We start from the raw sequence: 24772 nt of genomic DNA, 5'->3' as shown, positions 1-24772 counted from the left end.
ATGGAGCTCCAGCTCCAGACCTCCACATAAAAATAGGCCCATTGCCATGACAACATGATGTTGACTGGCCATCTGCTCTCCACACGCGCAGCCATAAATCATAAGTAGTAAATTTGTATTTCTATTTACCTCACAAAATGAAGGATTTTTTTCCTTTTACATATTTACGGAGACATTGGAGCAGAGAGTATAGGGGGGTACACGCCCACATGGCACTGGCCACACCCACACAGCACTGGTCACGCCTCCTCTGCTTCTCATAATAGGCCCTTTGGTCATTTTCAGCTCCAGGCCCATGTGGCCATCAATACGGCCTTGAACTCAAGGACTACTGTCACTTTTTCCTTTATCTAGTAACGTAGCTTAGCTGGTAGTTATCAAGGAGGTTTTATGTACTCAGTCATATATAGGGTATACATACAATGTCGACAGTCGTTATATATTTTTTATTATTATTTAAGGGTTAGGTTGCGATTAGGGTTAGGTTTAGGGTCAGGCGTAGTCACCTTTGCAACAGAAATCCGCATGGTCGATATAATGTCAGTGTCGCCATCGTCAATGTCGCCGCTACGCGTCGGCCTCCAGTCCATCTCGACATTCTGATTATATGGATGCCGCAGCAATGAGAAAATATGCAAACGGAGCAGGAGGTGTCTGAGGACAAAAGACGCCTCCTGCTAGCATTGCAGATCCGAGTGTTGTGTCTGAAAACGCTGCATCGGTCCAGCATCGCCAGCCCCGTCCCCAAACGGCCGCAGCATCTCAATCTGTCGATCCTGCTATAGGCTTAGGGGGCACTGCGAGTAGGCCGCTTCCAAAACCCCTACACCCTTCCCCATAAAATGACCCATGCCGTGTCATGCACACAAACCAGCAATATTAAATATTAATAATTGCCATATTTTGTAGCCAATTCCTTGCTGCCAAATAAATGTATCTGAGCTCGTGCCATTAGACTGTTCTAGGAAGAAGTCTCCATTGAATAATGGCAACTTGCACTATAGCCTACAGCCTCCTCTCCACTCCCCCGGGCCCCGGTGCTTACATAGAGAGAGTTATCGCAGCTATGTCCTATCTTAATCACTCCTCTGAGTTGTACTGATATTGCTAAGTGAGAGGGATTAGCCGGAACACAAATTATGGTTCCAGACTCATTCTTTTGGAATGTGTTACCCTACTCACTGCACATATACAGTATAACGTGTTTGGTAGAAATGAGAGCCAGCACACTTCAGCCGGTAGACCGCCAAGGACAGGCAATATCACAAAGAGACAGCGGCATGACTGATTTTATCCACACAGGAGCAGAACATCCTCAGAGAGAGGAAAATAGTTTTGTAAAACTTATCTCCAGCAACAAAATAGTGATTTCATGTAACTGTCACCTGCCTACAGGAGAAAAAGCCATTTACACCCCTTTCACACATAAACCCCGGCTCTGATCCCGGGACACTGAGCCAGGGTTGAAGCCGGGGTTTTCTGTACTTACCCCCCATTCACACATGGGTGACGAATCGACCCGGGTTTTGCCCGGGTCATCACCCTTCACACCGGAACCGGGTCTTCTAGTCTTCCGTCATGCAGTGGACGCTTGGAGATTATGTCATTTCCAAGCGCCACTGAGCTGGCCAATCAGAGCCTTTTAGGCATGACAAGGGTTATGTCATTTACACTATAGGCGACCCAGGTCGGACCGGGAATAACCCTGCTACTGTGCAGGGTCACGGACTCTGATCTGGGTTTGTCCCTTCCACTCATCGGGCAAAATTTACTAAGCGGCAGTTTGACGGCGGTTTCTATTCTGTTCTAAACCCCGATGGTTTTGATGGCAGTGCTGAACCGCCACCAATTCCCCGGGGTTTTAAAACAGAATAGAACCCGCCACCAAACCGCTGGGGTTTAGAATAGAATAGAAACCGCCATCAAAACGCCGCTTAGTAAATTTTGCCCATCGTCTAGACCCAGGTCGCTGCACGTGCACCATCAAAAACCCGGGTATTTAAGCTACGTGTGAAAGGTGTATTATTAAGCTGGACAAAATATTCAACCCATGAATTCACTAGGAACTGTTAATACCACTAAACTGGCGGGACAGCACTGAGGCATGAGGAACATTGTGCCTCATTCCTCCTGATGTCACCAGTTCCTAGTGAATGACAAGGGTACGTTGTTATTTTGATTAATGGAGTTGCCTCAACATACGACGACGCTGATTAAATTTCCCGCAAGGTTCCGACAGCGGTGTGGGCCGCCGTACACGTTTCCGGTCATTATGGCAGGAAAACGTTGTCTTATTTCTTTTGCAGGCATCACCATCAGATGGAACCTCCTAACTAATTGTGTCTGCGTTCTATGACACGGCGCGGAACGATACATCACGGCATGACATACAGTACAGATGCTGTCACATGATTACAGAGACACAGATACATATCTGTCTTTCCTCTGTAATGAGACTCTTCCCGTCCATTCCCTCTATGTATACAATGTCTGGCTCCTTAAGTGGCTTCTGTCTGCTAGATCCGTCACTCTTCACGTGTCCTTCTGTTGGCGGAGGGGAGCGGTGAACGGGTCCTTCCGTTGTACTAGTCTCATGCCCCTAAATACCTCGCAGCAGTCTCCATTTTTGGGGGACAGGTACCGGTCACTAGCGCTACATTCCGGCAAAGGAGAAAGGTTCGGGCGCCTCGGAACTTTGTCTAAATGGTTCTGATTTTGCAGTTGACCGATTAGAGTATGGAATATATATAATACACACATATAGGGCCTCATTCAGAGCAAGTGTAAGGTTAGACTTTTTCCTGTCTGCGCATCTTTCACGTCTTTTTTTTTTTTCGTCGGAAGTCTGACCTGCGACTCTCGGTGACTAGGGGGCGGAGACCTGGGCCGGTTCATGTGCAGTTAGGGAAAGGAAAGTGTTAAAATGTTTTTTTTTTTAATATATATATATTTGCAACTGCCACCTGGTTCTTTAATCACCTGCGCATTCCGGCCGTTAACTTAAATACTTGTGCGCTGCGAGTTTTAGCATCTTCATTAGTGCCCGTCAACGCCTCCAGTCGCGGTCCAGCCTCAGCTCAGCCGGGTACAACAAGAGGAAGGAGTCGCAGCTCTAGAGTCTCAGCTGTGAGTAACTCAGAACAGGTCACAGAGATGCGATTTAGGACCTAATGTACACATACCCGATGTTTTACATACATCCCCGATGGTGTGAGGTCCGCGCGTGTTCAGATTCGTGCTGCGAGATTGCACGCAGCTCCCTGGACGACGCAGCCTGATTGACAGGCAGCGGCCGCTTGGGGTCAGAGCAGGGGCGGCGTCAGACAGCGGCGCAGAAAACGAGGACGTGTCTACCCGGTTTTCTGGGTGCACTGAAGCCAGAAGACGCAGCTTCACTGGTTCCAGCAGCGTGAATTCCCCGGTCACCCTGAGGGTTACACAGAAGACCGATGTTTACGCAGATGATCCGATGCTGCGTCTCTGGATGCAGCAGCAGATCACAGAAGCCGTCAGGATCTGTCTAGTTACAGAAGACGTTTCCTGCGGCATTAGCATATTATCCCAAGCTTTATGGGCATAATATACTTTTCTACTTTTGAAAAAGCATTTCAGGGAGACTGTGAATGCAACATTTATGCGCACAGTGCTGAACAGGGCGCGTACTGCTCCGTCTGAGGCGTGTCATACAATTGACTTAACGTCCTGCTGTAAATGAGCCCTAAAGCAGTTACCTAGTTCTGCATACCTATAACATCAGCTCGGATGTCTCTTTATTTCCCAGGTTATGTAATAGCTCCAGTAGGCAATGGGGGTACGGTGTATGTGTAATAGGGGTGTGTGCTTTTTTTTGCAAACCAATGTGCAGTTGTTACAGTGAAAAAAAAAAAAACTGCAATGGTCACAGACAGTGGGCCTGATTCAGAGCCGGATGCAATTAGCGCTCGCTCGTCCAGAAAATAGGGGTGGCTATTCAAATGAACCGTTCGCTGTTTGCGGTCTGTTCACGCCTCTAGGTCTGAACGAGCGAACAAAACTTGCGGTCGTTTTTTGGGAAACTACGCCCCCTGGCCGCTCGCATCCTACGTCATGTCCGCTATTTATTAGATTAATCGAGTACATCGACCAGGGTATGAACTGCTCGCTATTCTTGTGGTTGGTTTTTGCTACCACAATTTTGCGAGCAGTTCTGACTATAAAATAACCCAGTGACGTGGTCAATGACACTGCTGTTTTAATTATGCACACCCATAAAACGCCCGTTTTGACCTTTAAGCACGCCTATGATCGGATCTCCACTCCCCGTTTTCAAGCACCTTCCCCTGTTACCACCCACATACGCCTCATTCTGTCACTCAAATTATCAGGCATTCGCTATTTTGCGAGCACATGAATTTCGACCGCACTGACTGGTTCGCGCATGCGCATAACGATCCGTACGCATGCGCAGTTGGGCAAACATCGCTCGGAGCGAACGAGCGGCCGCTTACGAGCGGCTCTGAATCAGGCCCAGAGCCTGCACAGATGGCCAAGAAGTCTGCTCTTTAGCCCATTATCCCACTAATGCCAGATGCTTTACCTTAGGTGTGACTGTGCATTACTAATACGCTGCACTCCTACTATTTTGTAGCATCTTACAGTCTTATGACCCCCTCGAACTTTCGTTCTTCAACCAGGCCCATGCAATCGCTCACACCTCCTTCTTTTTGGGGGTGTGACTGCATATCACGCACCCGTTCCTCATTACATTGGTGTTAGGCTCAGCGCTCCAACAGCTGCTGGACTGCCACCGCAGAGCGCTGTCCTGCCGTCCACTGGCGGTCTGAGGTGTCCCACACGGGGAAGGGGGAGGGGGGGGGTTGGTAGTTCTCCCTATTCTCACATGCTGCTCTGTATAGATTAATGGGTGCTGCACGCTCATGAAGCACTGGTCATGTCCCCAGTGGGATGAGAAATGGGGGCGTGATGCGTAACCCCACACAGTGACACAAGGCCATGCCCACATGATGTGAGATCACGCCCCCTTTTGGGGGCGCACAACCCCAAGTTCCCCCTGCCCAATGTTGGCAGATATGCATCCTTCTTATACAGTACTTCTATCCCCAGTGATTCTTCCAAGGTGGCCATGGTGATCATATGGGATGGCTATCGGACATCAACTGTTAACGCCCATCAATTGCTTCCAACTGATGGTCGGTGGTTTTGTCATTGATAGTGGAGATCCTATGATTCACCAACATCGATAGCTTCCTGCCAGCAATGGTTCTTTTTCTCCAAATGTCAGGGCATGGATCTTGGCACTGCCCCTTATGCCGCTAAATCCTGTCCCCATACCACGTCACTAAGCCCTGCCCCCAAACCTGATTGGCCTGCTGCGCTCCCCAGCAGGGATGTCCATCTATGGGTGAAACCATCAATGGCTTCCCATTAATAGTTTCATGCCACCTCTACTAAGCACCAACAGCACCATCAATAAAGACAATCAATGGTTAAGCCTTCGATGGCCTGCTAGACTTTGCAGGAAGATCCAGGAATGGCCATCAGTGGGTAACTATCGATGGTTATCATCGGTGGTATAAACCTGTTGAAAGAAAAAACATTGATGATTTCAACTACCTATGGTCATCCCTGCTCTATGACAAACTGGGCTGCCGTCCAATCAGGACTGAGCATTTCACGGATGCATTGGGGGGCATTAAGTAAAAAAAAAAAAAAACATTGGGGGACTCTCTGCCATTGTTGGTGGAGAACCATTGGTTTTCCATCACCGATGACAACACTACCTGATATTGATGGTTAACCATCGATGTTTTGAACACATCGATGGTCGATGGACATCCCTTGGAAGATTACTATTACATAGAGCCTCCCTGACATTCAGGGAGAGTCGGGCAAGTAAGCCAGTCTGTATACCAGCAGACAGGCAGACTGTACAATGTGTGATTTAGGGCTTGATTCAGCAAGGAACACAAAGTAGAGAACGCAAGCACTTGGCCGATGTTTTTGCACTGCGCATGCGCGAACTAGCCAGTGCGATTGGGTTAGGGTTCGCAGACTAAACAGAGTGTGTACGCGGACCCTTCCGATATTGACTGACATGAAGTGCCGTCTTTGGGTGGTGATGGGGGGTGGTCAGGCGAACGCAGGCGTGCCTGTGCGTTGGGACGCCGTTATAGGGGGCATTCATAATTAAGGCAGTGTGGCGCCATATGCAGCCATACCGTATGCTGTACTCAGGAAGCGGACAAAATCCTGTGGCAGGTCAAGTCAGCCACTATTGTGCGTATGGGTCGGGCGAACACAGGCGTGCCTGTGCGTTTGGATGCCGTTTTAGGGGCGTCCATAACTAAGCGGCGACGGACGCAGTGATGGGACTCCGTGCACACAGGAAGTTGCCAAGATCCCGCGCGAGGTCTGGTCGACCACTATTATGCAAATATGGACGATGGTTCTCGATGTTACCGATGTTTACGCTATCTTGCGTACTGATCAGGCTGTGAGTAAAGGGAGACGGGCGGCTTAATTTGGGGCTGGGCGTCTGCATCTTGTGCTGCAGTCTCCGTGCATATGCATTGATTAGCATATCCTCGCAGCGGCTGGGTGCGTGCGTCTGCTAGCGTGCGTTCCTTGCTGAATCAGGCCCACTGGCGTTTGTGGCTGCTAGGATTGTACGCAATGAGTATGCAAAAGTCCACTATTCCCTCTTATCTCCGGTATCGCACACACTTAATAATGGGGGAGGTGTTACAGTATGATGCAGTGTAAGATAAGGCAGGCATCACACTTATGGCTCATGGTAACTGATTGTCAGCACTGAAAAGACATGAAAGAAACTTTGATTGGGAACAGCGCTGATAACAACTGTTTGCAGCTAAAGAGAATGAATCAGATGTGAGGATTAGGCAGGAGGCTCCTGACATGTAAGTTATGCAGGGAGAGCTGTCAGCACTAGGCAGCAGTCTCTCTGTCATTATGTTTTCTGCCCTTCAGCCTTTTACACATCACTCGCATTTCAGGCTACGGGAAGCCGGAGGTGTTAGGTTCTCTATGGCAGCGCTCCGTCATTTTTCTCTGTGTTGGAGAATACAACAGAAGTGTGTGATCACTGGTATTACCAGCAGGCAGGGCGATGGCGCCCGCCGATTGCACAGAGAGACGCAGCACCGAGTCGGACGGTCTGAGAACTGTTAGTGGACATTCCTGGGAGGTAGCAAGGGAAGCGGCAAAAGCGGCTGCGTTCAAGGACACAGAGCCGCTCGCACAGAGAAACTGTACCTGTCTTAGGGCTGGTGCAAGTTTCGATGATGCAACCGATGGTGCGTCTAAATACGCACAGTGATGGAAATGCGCTGTCAAGACACTGCAAGGGGGCATCCCAGTTGTCTAAAAACTGGATGCGCCATTTGCGTAAAGATGCAACCGCAGCAAAATACTCTAAATCGGACCCATAGGACCTCATTCAGAGCCGGTCGCACAGAGCGTGCGGTCGGTCTCAATGAGGGGAGGACGTCTTGAATTTTCAAGACGTCCTCCTCTGCGGTGGTAAGGCTGTGGGTTAACACCCACAGCCTTACGACCGCCTAAGGTGATGGTCGCGATGGTCAAGACCATCGCGACCATCGGGGCTTACGACAAGACCCTAGGGTAGGGTCTCCCTTGTCGTAAGCCCCGGAGAGCTTTCGGCTCTGTCTGAGCCGGAAGCTCTCCACTAGTGGCCGCCCCCAAACGGTAGGCGTTCCCATGGGAACGCCTCCGTTTGGGGTGCCACCCCCCCGGCCCGCCTTCCAAACGGGGCGAGCTGTCAATCAACATCGACAGCTCGCCCCCTTTGGATCGAGACCTGCTACGACCGGCATGCTCTGTGGGGGGCCATCGATCCGGTCCGAGCCTATCGGCGCTAATGACCGGGTCTGAATGACCTAGTGTGGTGCTCAGCTTGGAGTAGGGATGGCCGTCGACCATCGATAGCAATCATCGATGGTTAGCTATCAATGGATGTTTTGATATCGATGGCAGAGAGCCAGTGGTTCTCCGCCATCAATGGACAAGTGGGACAGTTTTTTTTTTTTTTTTACTTGATGGAATGGAGCTTAGCTCTGCCCCCTGCAGCCGCCAAACCCAGTCCCCGTTTTTGATTGGCCTGCGGCCTGCCGTGCCCCCAGCAGTGGTGGCCATCGAGGGATGCAAGTTCACCATAGGTGGTAATCACCGATGTCCCCGTCGATGGTAACCGTCGATGGACACCCCACCGATGGCCATCACGAGCTTGGAAGTCTCCAGGAGTTGCCTGTAGGGCAAAGAAGTGACGATCCTTACTTGCTGCCTCTTCCAAACAGAACCCCTTGCCCTCACCAGTAAGTGCTCATACATGGTGCAAATAAACTTCTGTTTTCGTGGTTATGACCATCTAGATGGCGCTGTGTCTTATGCTGCCTATGTAGAGTGTTCATGCTGCAGCATACTGCCTTTATGCCAAAACACTGTATTTCTTTTAGCATGTTTAGATCTACAGTATAATGATACCCACTCCTATGAAAGCCCTGTGCCCTGGCAGACAATCCGTTACGCCCACCTGCTGTCACTGTCAGGGAGGGTAGTTTATACATAGGATTCATATTCCAATATAGAAGACTGGAATAACAGTGTGGCCGAGTCATGCCTCCTATTTAGAACACAACATGGAGTTGCAATATGGGTACAGTTTTTTAACCCTGTACTACTAACTCTGGGAGAGCATACAAACTCCACACAGACAGAGCCCAGAATGGAAATGAACCCACGACTGCAGATGCTAGTCAATAGGAATTTATGGCCATTCTGGAATCGTCAATCATACTCAGATATGCATAAGATATATCAAACCTTCTAATGAGGCCAAGTGGAGGGGTTATCCAGAGCAACCAATCAGACTGTAGCTATGAATTCATAGAATGTACTAGATAAATGTTATCTAGCTGATTGGTTGCTATGGGTAACTTCTCGGCTTGTCCTCTAGAAGGTTTGATAACACCCCTTCCTCCCATAATGATAATAGAGTTTTAGTGATTCTAGTATTCAATAGAGCATCCAGATATTACTGGAGCCGATGCATTCGCCATAGCTCATCCAGGGTAATTACAGGAGCTGACCAGTAGAGGTCCCCACTAGTAGTAGATGCTTGGAGCCTGTTGCGTAGAACCAATCTGTCAAGTGGGGGGTATACAACAAAGTTAAACTGGAGGAAAACACCCCTTCAAGACATTAGCATTAGCATGTGCTATGTTTAATACATATTTATAAAGAAGTAATAATATATATGATTGTCTATTATAATCCCCTATCTTCGGATGCTAATACCTTTTTTAATAGTATTTATTTATTAACAGTTATTTATATAGCACACATATATTGTGAAGTAGGGATGGCAGACGGCCTTCGATGGTTTGCCACCCATGGTTGATGGTTTTTGCCATTAATGCTGAAGATCCAATGGTTCTCCTCATCGATGGCAGAGATGCACCCATGATTTTTTTCTTTTTTGTTTTCTTCTCCTGGCGCATGGGGGACACCATGTTCAGTCTTGCTGTGATTGGTCTTAGCCCCGCCCCACCGATCGGCTTTCTCTTACTGTATCCGTCAATGGTTCACCACTGATGGTTTCATACCATCGTTGTTAAGCACCGATGGCACCATCGAAGGAGAGCTTTGATGGCCATCTCTATTACAGAGAATATTTTGTCATTCACATCAGTTCCTGTCAAAGTACAATCTAAGGCCCTCATTCAGAGCCGTACGCTCTGAGCAGAGCGCACGCTCTGAATGAGGGCCGCCCTCCATAATTATGGAGCGTCCTCCTGGACGCTCGTATAGCTGTGGGTCACCACCCACAGCCTATACGAGCGTGCAGTTTGATGGCCGCGATGGTCTTGACCATCGCGACCATCGCCACTGCGAGCCGGAGCCTGCAGTTGAGTTTTTCAACCGCAAGGCCCGGAATGATTTTGGCTCTATCAGAGCCAAAATCACTCCCACTAACATCACTAGTGATGTCAGTGGGCCGGCTTCTGACGGTAGGCGTTCCCTTGGGAACGCCCCCGTCAGGGAGGCACGCCCACCAAAGGGGGCGTGCTGTCAATCAACATCGACAGCACGCCCCCTTTGATCAGACACAACGAGCGAAGGAAAGTCCTTCGCTCGTCGCGTCTGGCGCATGAGCACGACGGAGCTCCCGCCGTCGTGCGCATGCGCAGTGCACAACATCGACCCACTTGCGAGCGGACAGCCGCTTGCGAGTGGGTCTGAATCAGGCCCTAAATTCCCTAACGCGTACACACTAAGGTTCATTTTTTTGTCTGAAGCCAGATAACCTACCAGTATGTTTTTGGATTGTGAGAGGGAGTAAACATGGGGAGAACATACAAACTGTTGAGCTAATATTTTGTCCCAGCTTATTATATTGTGCACAGTGATTGCACTTGTACAGAGGAACCACTCGCATAGTGACAAGTGTCAGCGTTTGGGGCTGGTAACGGAGGAGGAGGTGGTTAGAAAAACACAGGCGCGTCTGACCATTTAAACGCAGTTCCATGGGCGTGCATAAATTAACTATTGCGATTATTGTATATTTTAGCAACTGCGATCCGTGAGAGTATGCAGCTGCGATTGCATTAGCGTAAGTCTCAGAATCGGGCCCTAAATCCGTCCACCTCTGAATCCGGCGCTGTGGGATGGACTACGCTAATTCCCTGGGTAATCTTATCTCTATTGGGAATTTTTCTTTCAATTAACTTGATTTAGGACACATGCTGGTATAGTTTGCTGGGCAGGGGATGGTTTTAGGTACTGGTGGGCCTCAGTCTGGCACAAAAATGAGCTGTCGGGGCACAGGCTGACATAATCTGGCGGGGGCAGGCTGTACATTAATATATTGGGGGAGTGCAGGCTGGTATGTTCATATGCTGGGGGCACAGGGTTGTATGATTATATGCTGGGGACACAGGCTGGTATGTGCTGGGGGCACAGGGTGGTATGATTATATGCTGGGGACACAGGCTGGTATGTGCTGGGGGCACAGGCTGGTATAATGATATGCTGGGGACACAGGCTGGTATGTGCTGGGGGCACAGGCTGGTATAATGATATGCTGGGGACACAGGCTGGTATAATGTGCTGGGGGCACAGGCTGGTATAATGTGCTGGGGACACAGGCTGGTATAATGTGCTGGGCGCACAGGCTGGTATAATGTGCTGGGGGCACAGGCTGGTATAATGTGCTGGGCACAGAGGCTGGTATAGTGTGCTGGGGACACAGGCTGGTATAATGTGCTGGGGACACAGGCTGGTATAATGTGCTGGGGGCACAGGCTGGTATAATGTGCTGGGGACACAGGCTGGTATAATGTGCTGGGGACACAGGCTGGTATAATGTGCTGGGCGCACAGGCTGGTATAATGTGCTGGGGGCACAGGCTGGTATAATGTGCTGGGCACAGAGGCTGGTATAGTGTGCTGGGGACACAGGCTGGTATAATGTGCTGGGGACGCAGGCTGGTATAATGTGCTGGGGACGCAGGCTGGTATAATGTGCTGGGGACACAGGCTGGTACTTTTTCGGTAGATAACGCGTGCGCAGAAGCCAGTAAAGGCAAATAGCCAGAGTCATTGCTATCACCTGCGCCACCAACATCTCTCCACATACTGTATATCAAAGGAAAGATGGCTGCACCGAGAGATTGAATAGAGGGGGACCCGCTGCAGGCACACCCTGGGGTCAGTTCTGAATGCAGGGCTGCACTTGTTCTGGGGCCTGTGTGCAATGCAAACCCTACACCCATAATGGAGAAACCACACTGTGTACATCAGGCCCAAAGTGCCTGATTACAGGACCCCACAGAAAACCAAAATAGAAGCAGTTCCTGTTCCCCCAGGGCATTCGGTACAGAGCAGTGACGCTGACTCTCGCACCTCCACCGTGTCATCCTGAATCCTAGCACCTTTCCTGAGAGAGCAGAAGCCGTTTATAGAGGATAAACACGTGGGATGTGCAAAGCACCAGTGACCCTGTGTGTTATACAGGTCCCGCTACATACTGCACAATACAGCATTCTACAGGCGGGTACGGTACATCCGTGTCACACACGGCACCAGTGCTTCTGTCTGCACACGGGATGTATTCTTGCTGCTGTACATAAGCACTGATCACTAGGAGGGGCTGAGAGTAGGTGCTCCATTGGGCCTTGCTTTTGGGAACCGTGCAGAAGTACGATTTAAGGATTTGTAACAAGACTATTAAGGGACTTATCTATCAGTTATCAGACTTTAAGAAATTAAAGATTGCTAGCATTTAGCAATATTTTCCTGCAGGGACATGGGCTCTGATAGGAATGTAGCCCATATGGTACAACGGCGTCAACCATGGCAAATTTAACCATTTAGTAGCCCCCATAGAGTTCGGCTTTTGCAATAGAATATATTGGAGATATTTGCCGCGGTTCCCCCATAGATACAGCCTGGGGGTGCATAATTCTTGCGGGTAGTTTTTGTGGGGATACCCAGCAAATTTTATTTGATAAGTATGCCCATAAATGACACATTTTAGGGTTGCTCCTTGCGGTGGAAAAGGTCAAACCACAATTATCACCCCACAAGAACACATACGTTTTAACGTGGGTGTCTTATCCTGTGCGTTTAATGAGACGCATTTTGTTATACAGTCTGCTTCACAAATGAGGACGGATTGATTTGCACAGATGGGCGGCTGCAGCAGCTCCACTGACTGCAATTTCAGCTCCCATCAGGACAGCATTGTACAGATGTAAGATGTGGTTTAAATGAACACTTGCAATTGATGGCAGAACTCCAGCCTCTCTCCAAGCACGCGCACTGCTTCTCTCCCGCTTCTGACTGCCGTATGTGCCTGCGCCATGTCTGGGACTGGTGCTGCCTATACAATGATTCAAATCTTAATCCCCCTTCGCCTCACTGGCCAAGGAAACTAGGTTCACGGCTGTACTTCTAATGTACTTTCTGTTGTTGATTGTTAAGGTCAGGATAAAATAAGCAAAACACCATATGTCAACATTTTGGTGTCGATATGTTAAATGTCGACATTCTGAAAGTGCCAACATTTTAACCAATTGTATGTCGACACTTGGACTGTTGACGATCAGAACCTGTCAACATTCATTGGGTATCCTATCACACCAAGACTTATAGCAGCTTCCCCTGTAAGTGAGCAGATATTTAATTCATTTACTTCTGAGATTATTTAATTGATTTCTTCCTGTTTCTGGAACTAGTTATACGATTTCCAAATTAGGGTAAAAAGCTGCTGGTACTGTGCACCCCTGAGTAGCTCTGCACATAAAGTAGTGACTTACAGTACGGGGTGCATTATACAAGACACAGAGTATTCCATGGAACGGGATTGAGTTACGGTGCCCTAGATGCTGTTGCTCAGCCATGGTGGGAATGTGACAGGGAAACAGATAGAGGTTTCCTTCCCCCGAAACATGGGGCGATTCTGAGAATGCATCTTATGGAGGGGAAAGCAGGTACGGTATATGGCACATTATTTATCTGAGGAATGCTAATGCAGACAGAAGTCACTGCTGTAAAGACCACAGTATAAAGGCCAGAGGATCTGCATGTCAATAGGCCTCCCTTGGTTCACATGTGACTATGCACGTTCTCCATAGTGCCGACATCTCACTGCACAACCAATGTAACCGTTTTTCTTTAGAGGAATACATCACAGCAGGGCCGCAACTAAGGGTCACAACAGGGCCGCAACTAGGGGTGTGTGATCGGTGCCGTCACTCAGAGCGCAGAATACATCACAGCAGGGCCACAACTAGGGGTGTGTGATCGGTGCCGTCACTCAGAGCGCAGAATACATCACAGCAGGGCCACAACAAGGGGTGTGTGAGCGGTGCCGTCACTCAGAGCGCAGAATACATCACAGCAGGGCCGCAACTAAGAGTCACAGCAGGGCCGCAACTAAGGGTCACAGCAGGGCCGCAACTAGGGGTGTGTGAGCGGTGCCGTCACTCAGAGCGCAGAATACATCACAGCAGGGCCGCAACTAGGGGTGTGTGAGCGGTGCCGTCACAGAGCGCAGAATACGTCACAGCAGGGCCGCAACTAGGGGTGTGTGAGCAGTGCCGTCACTCAGAGCGCAGAATACGTCACAGCAGGGCCGCAACTAGGGGTGTGTGAGCGGTGCCGTCACTCAGAGCGCAGAATACATCACAGCAGGGCCGCAACTAAGGGTGTGTGAGCGGTGCCGTCACTCAGAGCGCAGAATTCATCACAGCAGGGCCGCAACTAGGGGTGTGTGAGCGGTGCCGTCACTCAGAGCGCAGAACACATCACAGCAGGGCCGCAACTAGGAGTTTGTGAGCGGTGCCGTCACTCAGAGCGCAGAATACGTCACAGCAGGGCCGCAACTAGGGGTGTGTGAGCGGTGCCGTCACTCAGAGCGCAGAATGCATCACAGCAGGGCAGCAACTAGGGGTGTGTGAGCGGTGCCGTCACTCAGAGCGCAGAATACATCACAGCAGGGCCGCAACTAGGGGTGTGTGAGCGGTGCCGTCACTCAGAGCGCAGAATACATCACAGCAGGGCCGCAACTAGGGGTGTGTGAGCGGTGCCGTCACTCAGAGCACAGAATACATCACAGAAAGGCCGCAACTAGGGGTGTGTGAGCGGTGCCGTCACACAGAGCGCAGAATACATCACAGCAGGGCCACAACTAGGGGTGTGTGAGTGGTGCCGTCACTCAGAGCGCAGAATACATCACAGCAGGGCCGCAACTAGGGGTGTATAAGCGGTGCCGTCACTCAGAGCGCAGAATACATCACAGCAGGGCCGCAACTAGGAGTTTGTGAGCGGTGCTGTCACACAGAGCGCAGAATACATCACAGCAGGGCCGCAACTAGGGGTGTGTGAGCGGTGCCGTCACTCAGAGCGCATAATACATCACAGCAGGGCCACAAGTAGGGGTGTGTGAGCGGTTCCGTCACTCAGAGCGCAGAATACATCACAGCAGGGCCGTAACTAGGGGTGTGTGAGCGGTGCCGTCACTCAGAGCGCAGAATACGTCACAGCAGGGCCGCAATTAGGGGTGTGTGAGCGGTGCCGTCACTCAGAGCGCAGAACACGTCACAGCAGGGCTGCAACTAGGGGTGTGTGAGCGGTGCCGTCACTCAGAGCGCAGAATACATCACAGCAGGGCCGCAACTAGGGGTGTGTGATCGGTGCCGTCACTCAGAGCGCAGAATACATCACAGCAGGGCCACAACAAGGGGTGTGTGAGCGGTGCCGTCACTCAGAGCGCAGAATACATCACAGCAGGGCCGCAACTAAGAGTCACAGCAGGGCCGCAACTAAGGGTCACAGCAGGGCCGCAACTAGGGGTGTGTGAGCGGTGCCGTCACTCAGAGCGCAGAATACATCACAGCAGGGCCGCAACTAGGGGTGTGTGAGCGGTGCCGTCACAGAGCGCAGAATACGTCACAGCAGGGCCGCAACTAGGGGTGTGTGAGCAGTGCCGTCACTCAGAGCGCAGAATACGTCACAGCAGGGCCGCAACTAGGGGTGTGTGAGCGGTGCCGTCACTCAGAGCGCAGAATACATCACAGCAGGGCCGCAACTAAGGGTGTGTGAGCGGTGCCGTCACTCAGAGCGCAGAATTCATCACAGCAGGGCCGCAACTAGGGGTGTGTGAGCGGTGCCGTCACTCAGAGCGCAGAACACATCACAGCAGGGCCGCAACTAGGAGTTTGTGAGCGGTGCCGTCACTCAGAGCGCAGAATACGTCACAGCAGGGCCGCAACTAGGGGTGTGTGAGCGGTGCCGTCACTCAGAGCGCAGAATGCATCACAGCAGGGCAGCAACTAGGGGTGTGTGAGCGGTGCCGTCACTCAGAGCGCAGAATACATCACAGCAGGGCCGCAACTAGGGGTGTGTGAGCGGTGCCGTCACTCAGAGCGCAGAATACATCACAGCAGGGCCGCAACTAGGGGTGTGTGAGCGGTGCCGTCACTCAGAGCACAGAATACATCACAGAAAGGCCGCAACTAGGGGTGTGTGAGCGGTGCCGTCACACAGAGCGCAGAATACATCACAGCAGGGCCACAACTAGGGGTGTGTGAGTGGTGCCGTCACTCAGAGCGCAGAATACATCACAGCAGGGCCGCAACTAGGGGTGTATAAGCGGTGCCGTCACTCAGAGCGCAGAATACATCACAGCAGGGCCGCAACTAGGAGTTTGTGAGCGGTGCTGTCACACAGAGCGCAGAATACATCACAGCAGGGCCGCAACTAGGGGTGTGTGAGCGGTGCCGTCACTCAGAGCGCATAATACATCACAGCAGGGCCACAAGTAGGGGTGTGTGAGCGGTTCCGTCACTCAGAGCGCAGAATACATCACAGCAGGGCCGTAACTAGGGGTGTGTGAGCGGTGCCGTCACTCAGAGCGCAGAATACGTCACAGCAGGGCCGCAATTAGGGGTGTGTGAGCGGTGCCGTCACTCAGAGCGCAGAACACGTCACAGCAGGGCTGCAACTAGGGGTGTGTGAGCGGTGCCGTCACTCAGAGCGCAGAATACATCACAGCAGGGCCGCAACTAGGGGTGTGTGATCGGTGCCGTCACTCAGAGCGCAGAATACATCACAGCAGGGCCACAACAAGGGGTGTGTGAGCGGTGCCGTCACTCAGAGCGCAGAATACATCACAGCAGGGCCGCAACTAAGAGTCACAGCAGGGCCGCAACTAAGGGTCACAGCAGGGCCGCAACTAGGGGTGTGTGAGCGGTGCCGTCACTCAGAGCGCAGAATACATCACAGCAGGGCCGCAACTAGGGGTGTGTGAGCGGTGCCGTCACAGAGCGCAGAATACGTCACAGCAGGGCCGCAACTAGGGGTGTGTGAGCAGTGCCGTCACTCAGAGCGCAGAATACGTCACAGCAGGGCCGCAACTAGGGGTGTGTGAGCGGTGCCGTCACTCAGAGCGCAGAATACATCACAGCAGGGCCGCAACTAAGGGTGTGTGAGCGGTGCCGTCACTCAGAGCGCAGAATTCATCACAGCAGGGCCGCAACTAGGGGTGTGTGAGCGGTGCCGTCACTCAGAGCGCAGAACACATCACAGCAGGGCCGCAACTAGGAGTTTGTGAGCGGTGCCGTCACTCAGAGCGCAGAATACGTCACAGCAGGGCCGCAACTAGGGGTGTGTGAGCGGTGCCGTCACTCAGAGCGCAGAATGCATCACAGCAGGGCAGCAACTAGGGGTGTGTGAGCGGTGCCGTCACTCAGAGCGCAGAATACATCACAGCAGGGCCGCAACTAGGGGTGTGTGAGCGGTGCCGTCACTCAGAGCGCAGAATACATCACAGCAGGGCCGCAACTAGGGGTGTGTGAGCGGTGCCGTCACTCAGAGCACAGAATACATCACAGAAAGGCCGCAACTAGGGGTGTGTGAGCGGTGCCGTCACACAGAGCGCAGAATACATCACAGCAGGGCCACAACTAGGGGTGTGTGAGTGGTGCCGTCACTCAGAGCGCAGAATACATCACAGCAGGGCCGCAACTAGGGGTGTATAAGCGGTGCCGTCACTCAGAGCGCAGAATACATCACAGCAGGGCCGCAACTAGGAGTTTGTGAGCGGTGCTGTCACACAGAGCGCAGAATACATCACAGCAGGGCCGCAACTAGGGGTGTGTGAGCGGTGCCGTCACTCAGAGCGCATAATACATCACAGCAGGGCCACAAGTAGGGGTGTGTGAGCGGTTCCGTCACTCAGAGCGCAGAATACATCACAGCAGGGCCGTAACTAGGGGTGTGTGAGCGGTGCCGTCACTCAGAGCGCAGAATACGTCACAGCAGGGCCGCAATTAGGGGTGTGTGAGCGGTGCCGTCACTCAGAGCGCAGAACACGTCACAGCAGGGCTGCAACTAGGGGTGTGTGAGCGGTGCCGTCACTCAGAGCGCAGAATACATCACAGCAGGGCCGCAACTAGGGGTGTGTGAGCGGTGCCGTCACTCAGAGCGCAGAATACATCACAGCAGGGCCGCAACTAGGGGTGTGTGAGCGGTGCCGTCACTCAGAGCGCAGAATACATCACAGCAGGGCCTCAACTAGGGGTGTGTGAGCGGTGCCGTCACTCAGAGCACAGAATACATCACAGAAAGGCCGCAACTAGGGGTGTGTGAGCGGTGCTGTCACAGAGCGCAGAATACATCACAGCAGGGCCGCAACTAGGGGTGTGTGAGCGGTGCTGTCACAGAGCGCAGAATACATCACAGCAGGGCCGCAACTAGGGGTGTGTGAGCGGTGCCGTCACTCAGAGCGCAGAATACGTCACAGCAGGGCCGCAACTAGGGGTGTGTGAGCGGTGCCGTCACTCAGAGCGCAGAACACATCACAGCAGGGCCGCAACTAGGGGTGTGTGAGCGGTGCCGTCACTCAGAGCGCAGAATACATCACAGCAGGGCCGCAACTAGGGGTGTGTGAGCGGTGCCGTCACTCAGAGCGCAGAATACATCACAGAAAGGCCGCAACTAGGGGTGTGTGAGCGGTGCCGTCACACAGAGCGCAGAATACATCACAGCAGGGCCGCAACTAGGGGTGTGTGAGCGGTGCCGTCACTCAGAGCGCAGAATACATCACAGCAGGGCCGCAACTAGGGGTGTGTGAGCGGTGCCGTCACTCAGAGCGCAGAATACATCACAGCAGGGCCGCAACTAGGGGTGTGTGAGCGGTGCCGTCACTCAGAGCGCAGAATACATCACAGCAGGGCCGCAACTAGGGGTGTGTGAGCGGTGCCGTCACTCAGAGCGCATAATACATCACAGCAGGGCCACAACTAGGGGTGTGTGAGCGGTTCCGTCACTCAGAGCGCAGAATACATCACAGCAGGGCCGCAACTAGGAGTTTGTGAGCGGTGCTGTCACACAGAGCACAGAATACATCACAGAAAGGCCGTAACTAGGGGTGTGTGAGCGGTGCCGTCACTCAGAGCGCAGAATACGTCACAGCAGGGCCGCAATTAGGGGTGTGTGAGCGGTGCCGTCACTCAGAGCGCAGAACACGTCACAGCAGGGCTGCAACTAGGGGTGTGTGAGCGGTGCCGTCACTCAGAGTGCAGAATACATCACAGCAGGGCCGCAACTAGGGGTGTGTGAGCGGTGCCGTCACTCAGAGCGCAGAATACATCACAGCAGGGCTGCAACTAGGGGTGTGTGAGCGGTGCCGTCACTCAGAGCGCAGAATACATCACAGCAGGGCCGCAACTAGGGGTGTGTGAGCGGTGCCGTCACTCAGAGCGCAGAATACATCACAGAAAGGCCGCAACTAGGGGTGTGTGAGCGGTGCTGTCACAGAGTGCAGAATACATCACAGCAGGGCCGCAACTAGGGGTGTGTGAGCGGTGCTGTCACAGAGCGCAGAATACATCACAGCAGGGCCGCAACTAGGACTGTGTGAGCGGTGCCGTCACTCAGAGCGCAGAATACGTCACAGCAGGGCTGCAACTAGGGGTGTGTGAGCGGTGCCGTCACTCAGAGCGCAGAACACATCACAGCAGGGCCGCAACTAGGGGTGTGTGAGCGGTGCCGTCACTCAGAGCGCAGAATACATCACAGCAGGGCCGCAACTAGGGGTGTGTGAGCGGTGCCGTCACTCAGAGCGCAGAATACATCACAGAAAGGCCGCAACTAGGGGTGTGTGAGCGGTGCCGTCACACAGAGCGCAGAATACATCACAGCAGGGCCGCAACTAGGGGTGTGTGAGTGGTGCCGTCACTCAGAGCGCAGAATACATCACAGAAAGGCCGCAACTAGGGGTGTGTGAGCGGTGCCGTCACACAGAGCGCAGAATACATCACAGCAGGGCCGCAACTAGGGGTGTGTGAGTGGTGCCGTCACTCAGAGCGCAGAATACATCACAGCAGGGCCGCAACTAGGGGTGTGTGAGCGGTGCTGTCACTCAGAGCGCAGAATACATCACAGCAGGGCCGCAACTAGGGGTGTGTGAGCGGTGCCGTCACTCAGAGCGCAGAATACATCACAGCAGGGCCGCAACTAGGAGTTTGTGAGCGGTGCTGTCACACAGAGCGCAGAATGCATCACAGCAGGGCCGCAACTAGGGGTGTGTGAGCGGTTCCGTCACTCAGAGCGCAGAATACATCACAGCAGGGCCGCAACTAGGAGTTTATGAGCGGTGCCGTCACTCAGAGCGCAGAATACGTCACAGCAGGGCCGCAACTAGGGGTGTGTGAGCGGTGCCGTCACTCAGAGCGCAGAATACATCACAGCAGGGCCGCAACTAGGAGTTTATGAGCGGTGCCGTCACTCAGAGCGCAGAATACGTCACAGCAGGGCCGCAACTAGGGGTGTGTGAGCGGTGCCGTCACTCAGAGCGCAGAATGCATCACAGCAGGGCCGCAACTAGGGGTGTGTGAGCGGTGCCGTCACTCAGAGCGCAGAATACGTCACAGAAAGGCCGCAACTAGGGGTGTGTGAGCGGTGCCGTCACTCAGAGCGCAGAATACATCACAGCAGGGCCGCAACTAGGGGTGTGTGAGCGGTGCCGTCACTCAGAGCGCAGAATACATCACAGCAGGGCCGCAACTAGGGGTGTGTGAGCGGTGCCGTCACTCAGAGCGCAGAATACATCACAGCAGGGCCGCAACTAGGGGTGTGTGAGCGGTGCCGTCACTCAGAGCGCAGAATACATCACAGCAGGGCCGCAACTAGGGGTGTGCGAGCGGCGCCGTCACTCAGAGCGCAGAATACATCACAGCAGGGCCGCAACTAGGGGTGTGCGAGCGGCGCCGTCACTCAGAGCGCAGAATACATCACAGCAGGGCCGCAACTAGGGGTGTGTGAGCGGTGCCATCACTCAGAGCGCAGAATACGTCACAGCAGGGCCGCAACTAGGGGTGTGTGAGCGGTGCCGTCACTCAGAGCACAGAATATGTCACAGCAGGGCCGCAACTAGGGGTGTGTGAGCGGTGCCGTCACTCAGAGCGCAGAATACGTCACAGCAGGGCCGCAACTAGGGGTGTGTGCTAGGGGTGTGTGAGCGGTGCCGTCACTCAGAGCGCAGAACACGTCACAGCAGGGCCGCAACTAGGGGTGTGTGAGTGGTGCTGTCACTCAGAGCGCAGAATGCATCACAGCAGGGCCGCAACTAGGGGTGTGTGAGCGGTGCCGTCACTCAGAGCGCAGAACACGTCACAGCAGGGCCGCAACTAGGGGTGTGTGAGCGGTGCCATCACTCAGAGCGCAGAGTACATCACAGCAGGGCCGCAACTGGATGGGACCGTCACTGCCCCACCTGCCCAACTGGCTTGCAGGGTGCCGTTCCAGGCTCCGTCGGGTGCGTACTTTGGACGTTCTAGGCATGCACCCTACAGCCTGTACATCAGCCCTGAGGACTATCCGGGCAGCGCTGTACTACCTGGTGATAGCCACACCCTTCGCAACATTGTGCATTCAGGGGACAGGGCCGTCACACAGAGCGCACTGCCGCCCTGTTGCAGCCCTAGTCGGCAAGGTGAACGGGTTCATTATATATAGGCTTACCATGCAATCCCTTTAAACCGGGACAAGTTTTGGACAAGCCTGGATCTCACCTGGTTTTAATCAGCCACAGAACCTGTGTAATTCATGTGTCCCGGTTTAAAGGGATTGTACGGTAAGCCTAATTATATATGCAGAAGTTAGTTGCCTCATGTTTTTCTGTCCCTATTTGCCAGCCTTAAATTCATGAAAACTGAACGTTTTCAGAGAGTGCTGATGCCATCTGCAAATGGTGATAACGCGCTGAGCTCCGCTCCTCACTATTGGCAGGATTTCCGAAATGTCAACTTTAGCCGCTGCTAGTTGGTACCAAAAAGAAAAGTGGTAGGGATCGCGGGACAGCTGCATTTCAGAGCAGACCCGCTTTCAAAGCCATGCTGGATTGCTCCGATACATCGGTGCCTGCCGCTGTCACTCAAGGCGAGTTGGCAACCTAATCTTATTGGGGCCATCAGGTTGTAATAGTGAATAGGCCCTTTATTCCAGTATTCCGCTATAAATGTTCTGTAGCACACAATGACATCATAATACCCATTATCTCTAAATAGGTTAATTTATTTACTAACAAAGTCGTCATGATTATAATGATCTGATATATGGTTTAGCGACCTGCGGTCTGGGCGACACTACACGGCCTAGTAGGATAACCTCCGGTGCTTCATACGTCGCCTAGCTGTGTTCTGCAATACTGCCACCATTGGCCTCATAATAGAAAAGTGATCACAGAGTCACAACCTGCCGTATATATGAGTATGTATACATATATATATACCATACCCTGCGGCCACAATGTAGACATGCTATACGTTTTTATAAGCCTCCTTTCCCCCATCATTTCCTGTGTTCTCTCCCAGTCACCTCCTGTTAGGATTACACCATTGTACTGTGACTTTATACAAAGCCTGGCCCCTGGCCTCAATACCCCGCTCACTCCTTTGTCTTGACATGAGAAGTTCCCCCATCTTCTGAATAGTCTGTATTCTGAATGAACGGAGGTTGCCGGGATAGGACGTTGGTGTGTGTTTAAATGCGTCTTCAATCACAGCTGGCGGAGATGGACACAAGCACAGCCAAGGCTGGCTCACATCACACCAGGGCTGACAGAGATACCAGTAGCAGTGCTTTAGTTTCAAGGGTTAAATGATATGGTCATCATAAACCGAGCAGGCTCAGCGGCAGCACAGCTCTATCAATGACAGGCGCGGTTCTTCTGTCTCATAGCTGCTGTGTGACCTGTAAGGAAAAGGTCCAAAGTTTGCAAAACTCGCCCCCTGCTGCTGCGACCGAAACCCAGGAGTTCTGCTGCGCTTGGGTTAGTAGGTAAGTGTGCATGGGAGGAGGGTTGGTTACTGGAGGGACTCTGCCTCCCTGCGAAATAAAAAAAAAAAAAGCGCTAAAAACAAACTGGTGACCTGCAAAGATTTAGGGCCTGATATAGCAAGGAACGCAGTTGCTAATACGCACGCAATCGTCCGATTGTTGCGTTCTAAGCATGCATCGCTGTGCGCAAACTATCCATTGCGATTGGGACTGAGATCGCAGTGACTACGCAGACCCATCGCAGAGTGATTGACAGGAAGTGCCGTTTGAGGGTGGTAACGGGTGGTCGGGCAAACCCGGGCGTGCAAGTGCGTTTTAACGCCGTTGCCGCATAAATTAGCCGCTGCGATACCCTAGGCAGCCTGAGGACTCATAGCGTGCGTGGAAGTTAGCAATTTCCGAGTAAGGTCAGAGCCTGTGCAAGTGTGCGCGAGGCTGCGATGTTACTCGATGTTACCGATGTTTTCGCAGTCTTGCTAAACATTACGGATGTGTGTAAGGTAAAGTGGGCGTCCTTATGTTGTGCTGCGACGGCATCGCGATGGATTAGCATACTATCGCAGTTGAACTGCGTGCGTAATGGCTATTGCATTCGCAGTTGCGTTCCGTAGTGAATCAGGCCCTTTGTTCTTTGTAAATATGTCACCAGCAATGAGAATAGCTGCAATAGAATAGTCTCTGACATGAATCAGCTTTGTAATAAGTCTCATGGAGTCTAAGGGGTATATGTACTAAAGTGCGGGTTTTTAGAAGTGGAGATGTTGCCCATAGCAACCAATCAGATGCTAGCTATTATCTTCTACAAGGTGCTAGATGATTGTTAAGTAGAATCTGATTGGTTGCTATGGGCAACATCTCCACTTCTAAAAACCCGCACTTTAGTAAATATACCCCTAAGTGTCCTTGTTGGCCTCTGACACATGACCCATAAGTAAAATGAGTAAATACAGAAGAAGTGAGGATGACTAGTAAAACGTGGCACAGTCAGCAGTGGCCTTCCTATGCTTATTGTTGCAATTCATATAATTGCAGAGGCTTTTTCTATCACTTAATTGTAAAGTTGTGACAACAGTGGGTTCTCGGGAGGGGAGGGAATCTTCTGCCAGGCAGTAGACACCCCATTGGCTGTTAAAGGGTTATTATTTCCAATTCAGGTCACGTGTGCCTATAACGCAGGGGCTTTCTTTGTTGTCTCATCCCAGTGGGGGGGCTTCTATAGAGAGGGGATGAGAGAGACCAGTTTGCCTGCCATAAGGTACAGGCACTTTTGTGTGTCCCCTATCTGTACGACGCAGGGGGGGGGGGGGGGGGGGAGGAGGAAAAATAAAGAAACTGGATATTTCCAGCACCTCACCAATTCCTGGGAGACGACGGAGGAAAATTCTGGGGGGCTTTATGCAGTTGGAGCGGAGATTGGCTGCCCCCCCACCCCCATCTATCAGTGCGGTCAGGAAGGAGGTACGTGTGTGTGTGTTTGTGCTTGTGTGTGTATAGAAAACACATTGGCGCGGAAGGCTGGGAAAAGACAAATTGTTTTTACCGCCACGCTGAATGGTCCGAACGCTGTGATCTCTCCACAATGTGTAATTTTCATCAGCGCCCTTTATCGGAGTGAAGGAGTTCATTGGTGACCGTGAATATACACAATAATTACAGCTCTCCATCAGTGTAATGTCATTTAATACATCTCTCGTGCAATATGCTTTATCCCTGCTAGTGGTGTCACTGTCCTGCCCAAGCTGTAAGCAGATGTCTATCGCAGGGTTATACCAGGGGCTCTGTGTACCAAACACGGGACAGGTACAATACATCAGTCCGGGGGGACAGATTTAGCTCATGAATCAGCATGTTAACTCACATTCACCTAAATAGCCTTCCATCAACACTCATCA

The 24772-nt window shown here is 52.1% G+C and overlaps 1 protein-coding gene across 4 annotated transcripts in view; it reads left to right on the top strand.

Moving 5' to 3' along the window:
- The window catches only part of SEPTIN12 (septin 12), a 193302-nt gene that overhangs the window by 123683 nt on the left and 44847 nt on the right, over positions 1 to 24772 (top strand). The window contains exon 1 of one of the 4 annotated variants that reach the window (XM_088464627.1): positions 24199 to 24338. The exons of the other annotated variants lie outside the window; for them this stretch is intronic. The gene's annotated coding sequence lies outside the window, so the exon portion shown is untranslated. Of the gene's footprint in view, positions 1 to 24198; positions 24339 to 24772 lie in introns of those variants that run through there. 4 annotated transcript variants of the gene reach the window in all.

The sequence above is a fragment of the Taudactylus pleione genome, unplaced genomic scaffold (assembly GCF_031769625.1).
Source record: "Taudactylus pleione unplaced genomic scaffold, aTauple2 ptg000061l, whole genome shotgun sequence".
Classification (NCBI taxonomy): domain Eukaryota; kingdom Metazoa; phylum Chordata; class Amphibia; order Anura; family Myobatrachidae; genus Taudactylus; species Taudactylus pleione.
Note: the sequence above shows the minus strand (reverse complement) of the source record. Positions and strands in the feature narration are given on the sequence as shown.